The sequence below is a fragment of the Necator americanus genome, chromosome V, assembly GCF_031761385.1.
Source record: "Necator americanus strain Aroian chromosome V, whole genome shotgun sequence".
Taxonomy (NCBI): Eukaryota; Metazoa; Nematoda; class Chromadorea; order Rhabditida; family Ancylostomatidae; genus Necator; species Necator americanus.
Window position 1 is genome coordinate 10,645,278 of NC_087375.1, and position 14,153 is coordinate 10,659,430.

Below are 14,153 nucleotides of genomic sequence, written 5' to 3' on the forward strand. Positions count from 1 at the left end.
AAAAGAAAAAACAAAAATATCATCATTAACTATAATCGGGATCGATGACAATTAGAAGGAAAGAAGGGGCGGGACAGGAAAGTCGTAATTGGTTGTTCCCACATCCCCTCCATATCCTCAGAAATAACTCCTTTTCCACACAGATTGATTAGTGCGTATATAGTGCAGTTATGCGTGGAATTATGGGACGAGTCAAGGCTGAGGTTAGAATAGAGGGAACTCTACCACAAACAAATAGAGATGTGGAACTCGGACTTTCTCCTTCGGTACTTCCGCTGAATTTTCTCCTTGTGGAACTGATTGGTCATGAAACTAAACGACGGTTTTATTGTTTCACTGAGCTGCTTGCGGCCTCAACGCAACGCTGATCCATGCGTTACGTCGACTGTGGTAGCCGGCGCGGTATCTTACAATCACCGATCCCAACCGCTGATCCGGTTCCTACCTATCTCCGCTCATCTAACAGTTCCCCTACATGAACCGCCCACGTTTACAAAATTATTGATCGTATTGAGTGCTCCGGTGTTTGGCTCGATTTTCTCTCGAACATTCGATTGATCAAGTTTTCGAACTCCTTCAACGAACTGAGTATTTTTAAATTCATTGTGTTTTCAAAGTTGAATATTCGAACATTCAAATGCTCGAAACTTTTAATGCTTGTCTCAACATTTTAACATTTCCTTCTCAGGTTCAACTGTACAAGTACACGTAGCTTCTAGTTCTATTGACCCGATCCTATCTCGATTTTAGAAATTTTATTCTGGAAAAATTAAGGTAAATATTGTATTGTATTCAAATAATATGCAGGTCATTACAGCGCAACTATCTTGTGTACTGTACAATGACGAATTTCCAAAGTGTAAACATCGTTGAGTCGACCCGTTAAATCTGTCGTAAACAAAACAACCCGTTTTCTTTTATCGACGTCTATGCGCAGCCGCATCATTTTTTTTATTCTCCTTGAGAAAATCTAAGCGAAAATACATTGCTCTAGTATCAAAAACTAATGACAGGTTAAATAATAGATTTTTACTCTTGACAAGAAAAAAATTCAAAAATACAAATATTCATCTTCGATCCCTGGAAAATTTACCGAATTATGCCATGAGAATTTTCTATCATTTCTCTTCAAGTCGCATTTCTACAAGTGGTCATTGTGTTCATTTTTTCATAACCTCAAAAATTTCCTTCTCTTGAGGTAGAAAACAGAAAATAAAGGAAGGCAACGAGAACTACAATTCTTTCATTATTGCACTCCTTCTTAGCTTACAGTAAGATTAAGATATTTGAATTTTATCATACCATCATCATGAGATTGTTTTTGTTTTAATTTTACTTTTTGTTTTTCTGTTTTTTCTAAGTTGTTACCATTTTTTCTCTTCTAGAAGTTCACTTCACTCTCTCTTAGTCTGTCAGGGATACGAAAGTTCCGAAATCTTCACATACGAAAAATCCACGGAAAGAAAGTGAAAAGAGTGATTTTTTTTTCTCAAAGTCTGATTCTTAGAAAATTGGCTTAAGCCATCATCATTTACTGTACCTCGTTTTCCATTGATTGCCGCTTCAGAATCGTGAAAACATCGATAATTCCTCTTAAAATTGTCCCATGTGTTTCCGTCATTTCCTTCTTATCAAGAATAGAAAAGGTAGAAGCATCTCTGCCTGAAATGAACTTGGATTAGAAAATGACAAGGATGGAGAATGAGTCTAGCTGTTGCTCCACTCTTTGTCCTCAATCCCTGAATTTCCATGACGTTCGTATTTGACAACGTTGTTGTGATTTTTTCAGAAGTACAGGAATAGGATTTTCGGAATACTTACTTACTAATGAGTGGGTCAAAAGAAAATGCTGTAGAGTTTTTGTCTACAAAACAGTTTGGTTCGCCTTCTTTCGGAAAATACTTGACTAATTAACAAATCCAAACTCTATGTAATTTTTCAATTTGTTTTGAATTTTTTCTTATAAATTACGGTTCTATTTTATTACAGATCATTGATCATTTTCTTGTATCCTCACTGGATTATCCAACCGAACAGATGTTTAAAGATGTACTCAATGTTCTACGATACTTTTTATTGTAACATTGACTGGAAACAAAGCTTGTTGTCGTTACAAAACCTGTTCAGTTGCGACTGGTGCGCAATGCAGAAGGTGTGTTGGCTTAGAACCAATGCTTGATAGAACTATGACTAGTTTTTCATCGGTAAACTTGAAGTAGAAGTCGTTTTACTTCTTTCCCTCTGCAGTGGTTGCTGAACAGCTATCCTAACATCTTTAGGAGAACGTTTAGAAGAAATGAAGGAAGAATTCCTAGTGTTTCCTCTGTTTACTCGGCACTCAGATTCGCTCACTACTTTCCTCAGTGAGCTTCTCATCGTGATGTTGCTCAGTACAGTTGGCGGGTGCTGCAATAATCGTCATATTCTTTTCTTTCCAAATTCAACCTACTTAGAATTAACCTCATCTCAATTGCAGCAGAAACTCTTGGCAAATGTTCTTCTCCATGCATTTCCCTCAATTCTCGTGTGCTGCGCTCCATCCGAAATTTTCCTATCCATTTCCTTCATTCTTCTCGTCTCTCATTCTACGTGAGTCTCGTAGGAAAAACCATAATCGCCATACCATAACCATCGTCCGTTGTTCGGAGTTCCATCACTCTTACCTCTTTTTTCTCTTTCCCTCTCTCTATTCTCTCCTCTCTTTCCCTCCCCTCTTTCGGGTTTTCTCTAGAGACTTCATATATTTTTCTTTGCTTTATTCGTTTCCTAAAAATTCTGACATAGCACGGCTTCACATCTTCGGTCCCTTCTTCTACTTTTTCATTCGTAAATTTCCCAGATGTCTAACGTGTCGTTCCGAATTTGGTAAAATGAAACCTTGTTGTTTTTTTAGTCGCTTGTCATGAGATCTGCTCGTGCTTATCGCCTACAACGTTGCACTTTCGATTTGACAAACACGTCATATTAAATCCTGAGAAAGTACGTGGACAACTGTCACAATTAGTATTTGATTGATTGTTGCCTTGCATGCTAGTGTTTCAAACTAATCGTATTTGTTTTTCGATCCCTTTTTTGGGTCTCTTCCCTGATTTGTCACATTTGCTGCAAATCTGGCGCTATCACTGACTAAGATCTCACTTTTATTAGTGTTGCAATGTGTCGAAATAAAAGATATGACCTTCGAACATTCCAGAAAAAAGAACGAGATCCGTATCTCAGTTCGCGCTTTCCTGGCATCACATTTTCGGACAACTGTTACAGAATTGCTTCGTTTTGAATTCCTCGACGGCAGCTTTACCTTGATAATTGCGTTTTTCTTATCAATAAAAGAGCGTAGAAGTCCTGCATTTGTGCTAGTTGTCGTCGTTCACATTTTGGTCCCAGGAGGATAAGTGAATCTTAGTTCGTGAAGCTGAAAAATATTCTATATAACCAATTTTTTGCTGCTTTTTGTGACAGTTGTCCTTGTTTTTAACGGTTCTCTCGCATTATTGAAAACTTGCGGAATTTCATAATGATGGTCCTGATTTTTTTTCCGATTTTCTTCACGGTCATTTTTTTCTCAGATATCAATAAAGCTCTAAATCAACCCTAAAAATTTACTTTTCGGCAACTTTTCTTCTTTATTTACCCAACGAAGAGATACCGTATCCTATGCTGAATGGGGAACGTTGGACGTTGTTCTGATCCCAGAACCAAACCCTTGCTGCAAATATTATGACATTTTCTCCTTTATGTGGTACATTTTTCTTAAATTACTTCAAAAAAATCTTTTTTCACTTTTTTTTAGTATTGATCTGCGATCGATATTGGTGGAAGCGATTTTTCAGGGAGTTTTTCTATGACTTAATTATTCTAATGAAATTAGCGTCGACTGTCACCGATCAGTGTTCATTAAGAAGTTGTGAGAGCTCAAGGGACCTTGATCTTTCTCAAGGACAACTCGGACTATAGTCTACGTGAATAGTGCATCTTACCGCATCTCACCTTCCCTAGCGCTGTAACGTCCCGAACTTTTTTCGGCCGCTGGATTCGTCATTTTAACAATCAGAATATTATTTTCAAGAAAAAAACCAACTATAACTTAATGATGAAGTCAATTGTGAATGATTTTGAGTACTCGCAGTAACTACTTTTATAAGTAAAGAACTTAACAGTAACCTAATTATTGGTCGTACTGTATTTTCACAATGCATCTTCCATGCTTTTGCATCTTTTTTTAATTGTTCGACCCATTTATTGCTTTTTTTTCGTTTGAAATCGTTGAAACCTATCCCAAAGAATTTTTCTTTTGTGTCTTTTCATTCAGTGATTCTACTTTTTCCACGTATCCTACAAACATTTCGAGCTCCATTCTTCTCGCCTCAATTAAAGGTGAAAAAGTATTTCATTTCCGGTGCAAATACCAATTGGAAAGGGGGAGAGGAAAGCGAAAAAGCGGTTCTTTTCCTGCTGCTGTGGTCATTTCTCAAGATGTTCGTTTATTCTGATCCGAATCCTGAAAATATCTAGTATTCATGTTGAAATAATGACAAAAACTGGCATATAAAGGAGAAAAAATGAACTTACAAATAAAATTTTTGATTTTTCTAATTTTTAGCTCGTCACTAAAAAACCAGCAATAAACAATAAACAAACAACAAGTTAGTAAACGAGCATAGAGAAAAATTAAAGTTGAGAAGAGAATTCGAAGAACATGTTCCGTAGCACATACGTATTTTTATGATTTCTAGGATTCCCTACGCGCTACCCGTGGTGGCACTTGGAACAAATCAAACGCTTGCGGTGAAAAGAATAAAGCTCAAATAAGGAATTTTTCCGGGCACGGGGGAAATAGGTAGAATCCCTGAAAGAACACGTGGAAAAGAAAAGTTCTTCTATTCGCATTAGCTAGTCCAGCTAGCCATCCTATTGTCTAATAAAATATCCTCCGTAACGCAACGGTTGCAGTGGATTACGGATGATGACCTAATAGTATCGGATTCGTACGCGGATGCTGATGTTTAAGGACGTACATAGAGCGCAGCCAGTTACGAACGAGCTGACGTCACGCGGATCTTTCGGATTTTTTTGCGGACATCAATGTTACGATCGCGATCGCGTTCGACTACGCGCTCTATTGCTTCACGCAAGTCATTCGTTAATCCGGGCAGTTTCGTCGCATTCTATCGTCGTGTCGCAAGATCCTTATGGATCCGTTGTATATCCCTCTTCATTTCTATGTCTATTTTACTTTTTACTTTTCTGTTCATTTATTTCTAGTCTTTCCTGAGCGCTAAAGTACTGCATTAGACAACAGATAATGCGCTTATTCAGCTGCATAAATTATCCTGGAAAGTAATTTATGCTACTAAAAAAAACTAAACTACTAAAAAAACGAGGAAGATTTTATAGGATTAACATCGAGGCACTAACAGAAAATTGGAGAACGGTGGCAGAAAACCATGCAGTGCATGCTTCAAACTTGAAAAAAAGGTTTTATTTATTTTTATTTTGGGAAAAAAAGTAATGTAGAATATCCCTCTATTATGTTAATTATATTAATTTGTCTTAGAAGTTCTACACCGGGTCCTCAAATAGCCTAATAAATTTTAGGGTTAGACCGAAACATCGGAATAAACTCAGACATTTTAGAAATTAGAGAAAATAATTAATAAGAAGCAAATAAATAGTAATAAGTAGTGGTCAATAATAACAATAATAAAAAGTACCAGTAAATAATAAGTTAATAATTCCACTCAGCTATAATATTTCTACACAAATAATTTGTCTTAGCAGTTCTACACCGGGTCCTTAAATAGCCTAATAATTTTTAAAAACAGGTTTAGAGCACAACAACAGCATCATGTGTGATGTTATCTATGGAACCTATGGTCCCTTTCAATTCAATTTCAGGAAACTTTTGGTATCAATGCGTTACAACAGAATTGAAAAAGTCATTCCTCTAATTTTCATGCTGTTTTTGCTATTTTGCCTTGCCGATTCTTGCCGATTTTCATAGCAAATCTTCGTAGTTTCCTATAAAATGTGCTGCGATTCTGCCGTTATTGTCCCGCTAATTTCCTTCGGAGAACGTATCCGTTCTGCATTCATTCTATCCAGCATAATTTCCTACTATTTCTTCTTGGCTAAGCATCTGCCTGGAAGTATGGAGATAGAAAATGATGAGAAAAAAGTTCCTTTATTTCCTGTGGAGGGAAAAACTTTATGACGATAATATGAACCACATATAAATAAGCAGAACAAACTGTCTTCGATTTTTCATGGATTTGTTCAGCGTGGAACAAATTCGCTAGATGATCGGGAAAGTAGAGGAATTTTTCCGATAAAAAACGCCGGCCTAATTGTAAATAGGTTCAGTTCAGGCTCATAGAATTTTTGACGTTTGTATATTCAATAGTTTGCGCTTCCTCTGCACTATTTTTTTAAAATACGTTTCTTGTTTCCGTCTCGAGAAATTTTTTCTCTTTGAGATGTCCGTGTTTCCGCCTCGTCCATATTCGACCTTACTATTTTTTTTGGTCCTTACCTACTTCAAGATGGTTTAGAAGTAAATCTTATTACCACACAATACTTTTCAATGAGACACCGCGGACTGGCTACGGACACCACATTTTATGCTACGACTGTTTTTTTATCGCAACAATAAGTATAATTAGCGCAACGTTACGAGTTCTCATCGTCGTCGAGGCTCGTCTCCACGATCCTCGTCATTGTTTCATTAGCTGAGCGATGTTTAATGCGCTGGAATTCCGTGCATCAGTACGTATTTATTGGGTTTTCCCCGCATTTTTTTCCGGAAGAAATCCTCGTCAAAATGTGGAACGAGTCCAGATCACCTCATCTTATCAGCGACTTTGTCCTAAATCAAAATAACTTGTCCTTTTTTTCCTCTTTCGACCGTTTCTCTCTTTTGTGACCGTGTGTAACCTTTAATTAGAATCATTCCATTTCGGAGTTTTGATTGATGTGGAAATCGGGAAGGAGTTGTTTCAGTGCTAGGATTGTTATGTCTTCTGCAATTACGTCTACTTCTTTGCACCACAATTCATTCGATTGAGTGATCCTCAGTTCTTTTCTGATATATGAGGGGTTTTTTCCTGCTTCCTTCATTTCATTAATGCAGTTTTCGTGAAGCGAGGCAGCACACTGTGTCGGAGGAAAAAAGAAGGATCATTCAGGAACCGTAGGGAATTTCTGGAGAAAAACTGTTCACGTGCTATCCTTGACCTTTCTCTAGTGTTTCCATCATTCTTTTTCTTCTTCCTTTTCTTCCGGAAAGGCGGCCAACGATTAGGCAGCGAACAGTAGAGAAAGCCAGTTATAGCCTATAGAAACATCTGCCGATCTAATCCTATGGACTATGGAAAACTTGAAAAAAAACTTAAAAAAAACAAATCTTTAATAGGAAATAATGGAAATAAATAAGAGTAAAGCTTCAGACATGAAATATATCTAGAATTACAACATTTTTCACCACAACTCTTCCCTATCCTCCTCTTCCTGGACCGTCACTGCTCTAGCGGCATGTTTCTCTGCCTTTTTCTTTGGAAATAACCTCTAACAACTTCTGAAAGCATGCTTGTGTCCGTATATTTACAGATTCTCTGAAAATTGTTTAATTCTGTAAATGATGAAGTTTTCCAGGATAATCTTCCCAAATATTTTGTTCTCCAGGAAGGAATTCATGAATGATTTACCAATCCTTCCTAAGCATCTTGTTCCACCATAACAATCGACCTTTTTGCTCGACAATCACATAGACTCACACGGGTGCGCGTCGACTTTGCTTTTGTCGATAGGCAGCCTTGTCGAGATCGATCACTGCGCGGTGATTATGGTGATTCGACCGTCTACCACATTTTCCTACCTTTTCGTGCTCTTTTCAGTTCTTCTCGTATCCCATAACGAACTGATTGAGGTCATTAAATCCCCTGAGAAGTTTTTAATAGCTCATAAAAAGGAAAAAAAAAACCAGAGTACTAGAAGTGAAGGATCAACTGGTCCTTACACGAAATACTGTATCAAGAATTGCAGAAATGGGAGGTCACCGACTAAAGTTCAGACAGATAAGTTCCGAAAGCAGAACCTTTTATTCTCTACTTTTTTCATTATTAAATTGACCAACTAAGGGCATTTCTTGTGAATCCCACTGTTTTTATAACTAACTCCATCATCTATCAAGTATTAAAGGCGGCGTATCACGAAACTGAGGATTTTGGGGTCCCTGTGGGCAAGTATAGCGTCCGAAGTGTAGATTACGAGTACTAGTACGTCCCCTTCCGATTCCCCCTAGTCGACCTGAAAAACACCGTGGGGAACGACGTTTGCTGCTACGAGGTACGTTAGAACGCTCCTCCCATGTGCACGCGCCGCATATACGTGCGAGCGGTCGAGAATCAATGACGTCTCCTCACCACCCTACCGAAGTAAAATCATTGGATAGGCTGATGTGGGAACCGGAGGGTGCGCAAGGGTGGCACGATTTAACGTGGAATTTAACATGCCTCGTAGGAATTAAAGCGATTCTCACGCAGTTTTCTCAGGATGATCAGGGGCGTCCTCATACTTGTCAGCCGATGTATCAAGTCAGTGTTTTTATCCTCCCGCACAAGTCTGGCATCAATTTATCGACCTCAGAGGAATGAAAGAAGAAATCGAAAATGAAAAGAACACCTATTTCTTCCATAAATAATTCTTTTTCCATAAATAATTCCTAGTGCTCTTCAAAAATAAGAAGAAGAAATAAGAAAAAATAGGATTAAAAAAATAAAATGAAAAGAACACCTATTTCTTTCGCATTTCGTTCTGTTAATTCAATAATTCGCTTTCCTAGTGCACTTCAAAAATAGAGCTGTATGGTTGAACGTGACCGTAATAAATACGACCTCCTCCGCTTATTATACGCTTTATTTTCTAGTTTATGACATAACGTCCGTAAGGGAAAGCTGGCACAGAACAGACCGGCCCTAGATACAAGGCAATATGAGACATGAAGCCGCTGTAAATTACCCACTTGAAAATCGCGCGCACGTCCACGCCTGGAAATCTCATCCATATCGGAGAAGAGGAGGCCAGCCGGCGTTGCCTGTTTCAGTAGAGATTCCATTCGATCGAATGTAAAGGAAGCGATTCAAATCTACAGCACAGCCGTAACAGTTGTCGCACCTCACGCTATCGTTTGTGACAGTTGTCGTGATTCCGACGATGTTACTATTTTCTGTACTTGAGTATTCAAAAGTGTGGTGAAACTCTCGCTGGCACCACCCATCGCTGCAGTTTCCGATGGTCCCACCTCGGTTCCAAATGTTGCCGCGCCGTTTTGAGCGCGTACGCAAATGCACCGCAACTACACTCGTGATTCGTACCGTTCTGACCCGACTATAGATCACTTGTCGCATATGTCGCCAGGGCCGATGACTTCCAGAATCTTCTCGCACTTCCAGCTCTATGGAGTTCAACGATTTAAGACCAAAGATCTTTGAGGGTGAAGGAAACGGAACTAAATGTTTTGGGATATAGTTGCAAGCGTTTCGAAAAATCAATCGGTTAGTAGCGATGGACGATTACCTTGCAAGAAAAATTCATTATCAACTATCGTTCCTGCAATGAACACTGTTTTCCTGCATACTGCGGAGGGATCCAGAATTTTTTCTCTGCCTGAATTTTTCTGCAGTTGCTGTATGTTCTATATGTATGTACGTGGGCATTTCGGCCTTCTGTAATCTCCCAATCGGACAACATTCCCTTCTGGACTTCACGAAGTGATCCTTTCTTTCTTTATTTCTTCCTTTCTTTCCTTCCTCCTCAATCTTTCTTTCTTTCGTTCATTCTTTCTTTCCTTCCTTCTCAACCTTTCTTCTTTCTCCCATTCTCTTCACAGTTCCTGCCTGGAATTAGGATTCCTTCATTTCCATAACCCATAGAATTGACTCACTCAATGAAATATGATCTACGTATCGTTGAGATCCTGCACTCGTTCGATTTCGTAGTTGTTTCGCAGGTCTCTTCAGATGTGATCTCTCCCAAATCCTCATTGTTTTTCACATTCTACCAATAACTTAATTTTATTTTGAGTTTTAATTAGCAGAAGTTTACTTTCAGAACAGATCATTCTTCCCAGGTTTTTTTTTGTATGTAAATTTCTATAAACGGGTAAGAAAATATGGCTAAGTATGAACGAATTTACCAAAATCTCCATCCTAACTTTATAATCTTTCTCTTGTTTATCGCTCACTTTTATTTGTTTTTTTAAAATCGCTGTGATTAACGTCAGCTTTGAAACGTTTCGAGTAGAGTACGTAGTAGTGAAATTTTTTGAAACCACATTTTGCATCTGTACGTGTGTCCCCTACCTATGAGATATGCTTACATTCTATCACTTTCGTACAAATGGTATGTAAAGAGTCATGTCGTCGTTAGAACTGATCACTCTGATGCCGTGGATCCGTCTGATCTCCGTTCGGATTTGAAACGCATATTAGCCCTTCCGAGGGGATATTTGCAAACGACGTTCCGGCAAATTTTGTTAGTTGAGGGAACTAATCTCGAAATTTCCTCGAACACTTCTTTCAAAATCAGAGTAGCGGTAACTTGCCTACTGTTCTCAATATAAAATCAATAATATTCTTTTGACTTTGGGCTCCTACATTACTTCTTACATTTATGGCATGTTCAGCAGTTGATAACTTTCAAGTAAATTATCTGTAAAATTACTGTAATATGGTGTATATGTATCGCATAATGTTAATTTGTCTGTTTGTTTTTCTAGCTATAGGTCCCGGCACTTATGTGCACCTGGACGACTGCTGCGTGAGCCCGATTGGGACGCGGGACCAAGGACAAAGATAAAGAGTGGAGTGAAGCGGAAAAAGGAGTTTTGCGTAAACGTTGCGGTCATCCTCTTTGCTAGAACTCTACTCCTATAAGTGCCACTTGTGCAGCTTTTCATAGCGTCTCCTCTTCGTCGTCTGTCTGTTTGTCTGTTTTTCGACCCTCGCTGTCTGTTCGGTTCTTTCTACTCGCCCAGTCCGGATGTTCTTCGCTCCGTTCTTCCTCTTTCCTCCTTCGTCCCTTCCATCCTGTCTTCGTCAGTCCGGATGTGCTTTGTAGGATCTCTCTTCGTCCAAAGATAACGGACAGCGCTTACTCAAAATCTGCTAAATTTTGCAGGAATTTCATATAGGTCGCTTTAGGACCCAATTTTTCCAACGCATTGTGAATAATTGGATTATCATCACCTTATCAATCTTGCCGCATAAATAGTAACGTTCTATTTTGGAGATTATTGGTTGTGTTTCCATATTTTTATTTTATTTAACATATTTTAATTGCTCCGACTCCACCCACTCCCCCTAAGGGCATCACCCCACAAATCTGACCTGATGTGGATTTCCGATGGTCGAAGACTATATGGGATCGTAGATTGCAGAAACGAGTGGAGTCCTGCTCATCTTCTTAATCGCCGTAAAAAAACTGCCCCGTTGAACGCAAAAAACGGCTTCAAGCGTTCCGGGGCGCTATTTGCTACAACGAGTTCTATTGGAGCGCGTCAGCCGTGTGCACCCGCTGCATCTCCCCGGCCACGGAAATTAAGAAGAAATGGACGGAGTCACCCTCCTCCCCGTAATCTACGACCATATAGGCATAACCCACCTGAAACCCGTACCACCTCACATTTGTGGGGTGATGCCTCCAGAAACGTTCCTATGCTCCGTGTTTTATGTGTTTCAGCTTTGAAACAGCTTTTCTTCTGCCCATCAAAGAATTTTCTCGAACTTTAGTCTCAACGTTAACCGAGTAATCTCATTGCAAAAACAGCAATTATACGAGACGCGATGTCTGTATGTTTGTCTGTCCACCTCTTCATGATCTCACGATAATTTTTAGACGAAAGAATATGGTCATTTGTTATGCATGTCACTAGTAATCAACGCTGTAAAAGAGTCAAATCACCTTCGCTGACTGGCTGGCTCACCGTCTCCGCTTTTGGGGCATCTTTTCATCTCAATACTACCGTTGACCTCCCAGTTTTATTTATCAAACTGAAAATTGACATTTTTCCAGACTTTTATCGATTTCCCACGCCTTTTCCGGTTTTTCGCAATGCAATTCCTGGACTCGAGTGCTAGTTCTGTACGTTTGCAACACAGCAACGAAGTCATTTCTTTTTCTGGACAGTTGCTGCTGCGTCTGTTGTTTTTTCTTTGGAAGGAAGCATATTCCTGTTTGGAAACGATTAAGTGGCACTTAGTACAAAAAACAACTCGATGGGCACTTTGGAACTGAGAAAAGAAAATGTTCTTAGAGAAAACTTATTACTTTATCTACATGTTTATTTATTCAGTTATTCGATTTGTTTAGCAAATTAAAAGAAATTAAGAACGCTGAAAAATTCCTTTAATTCGATATTTCGAAAGTACAATTAGAAATTCTAAATTTTGAATGATGTTTCTAAGATTTTTCAATAAATACAGATCTGAAAATCCTAAAGTATCCTAAAGTTTTTCGCTGGGTTTCTGAACTATAATAGAACCGGTTTGCAGTAATTATTGATTCAAAACTGTATGATTCTGTGATTTTTTACACTCATTTTACAACGTTTTGGCGATTTTTCGGTTTTCTCCGCGCACCGCAAATCGCCATTAGAAATTCCTACTGAAATGCTCGCATATGTATGTTTATGGGTAGGTATATCTATGGAATCGCCCTAAGATCCGTAGATTAAACGGTTATCCTGATCTTTGGATCAGAAGAGAAAAATTCACTCACTTTCATCTTTGATGCAGGTTTTTTGCTTCATCTATTTGTATATTTCTATGCACTTTTGTTATTAATTTTTACTCTCGACCGTCTGGCCGGTCTCTCTATTTGCGAACGCTCCTATTCATTTGTTTGTGTCTGCATCGTCTGTTTCACTTAATTGAAAGAGCTTTCCTCCTCCGTAAAATTTTCTTATGAATTCGAAATCTGAGATCTGCAAGTCTGTACATATCTCTGCTTATCTACCGGTCTGTTTCTTTCCTTTTCTCTCTTTTTCTTTTTCTATCTCTCTCAATCTTTCTATCAGTTCTCGATCCAGTCAAGACCTCTAATCCACAATAATCAGATTCAGACTATACTTGATTCACAGTTTACAGTCACTAACTTGACTTGCTTGACTTTATCGGCGGGCGGATGTTACGGCCTAACCCGGCTATCCGCATCTTCGCCGCGACGTGTCGCCCCTAACATATCCGAGCCCATCCTGTTCGATCTTCAGCTAAAGTTCTCACGGAATCTACTCATTCGTCGCTATTCCACAAGCGGAGGAATTTTACGTCTCGACTGAACTGCCCATCAACGCCAAGTATCCTCAGATCTTCCTTCACCACTTCCGTCCAGAACTTTCTTTTACGACGAGGGGGCCTTTTCCAATTAGGATCTGGAAGCATCTTTGAGACAACTTGAACAAGACGCCCAGACGGTCTACTTTAATGTCACCAAAGAAGCAAAACGTTCTATGACCACATCAATAGGCCGGAGAAGATGTTAACGTTTTCACCTGTCATCCGCCGAAGTCTGCGAGCATCCTCAGGGTCATTTGCCGGTAGAGGGGCGGTGTTACGCAGTCGATAGTAGGTTCCGCTGTGTCTACAATCGATGGGAGAACCGATACAATTCAAATCCGCTCTTGTCCAAACCAATCCCTCCAGGGTAAATTGGTACTTGACTTGGTAGACTGAAAACACTGGCTTGGCACATTGGCTAGCCGCGCAAGTGTAAGGCCACACGCGCGTTCATAAACCTCAAATGAAGTCTGAGTCGGACGCACGTCGAACGCAAGGGCGCATCCGCATAAAGGTTGATCAGCTCCGTATACTTTATCCACTACATCTTTTATACGCCGGTATATCATCGTGCTCCGAGTAAATTTCTTCGTTATTGCACACCGGCCAAACATAGCCTAACAGTCGTCTAAATAGTAGTATCGAGTTTGATAAGCTGTACACGAGGTTGTTAAATAAATTTATTGGCTAACGTTTCGGCTATATCGCCTTCTTCAGAGCCTGAAAAGGGGTGATTCAATCTACAATTTAAACGACCAACCTCTTCACAACTAAACTGATAAACTCCACGCCTACTTTCAATCACCAATTTAGCGACTACACTGA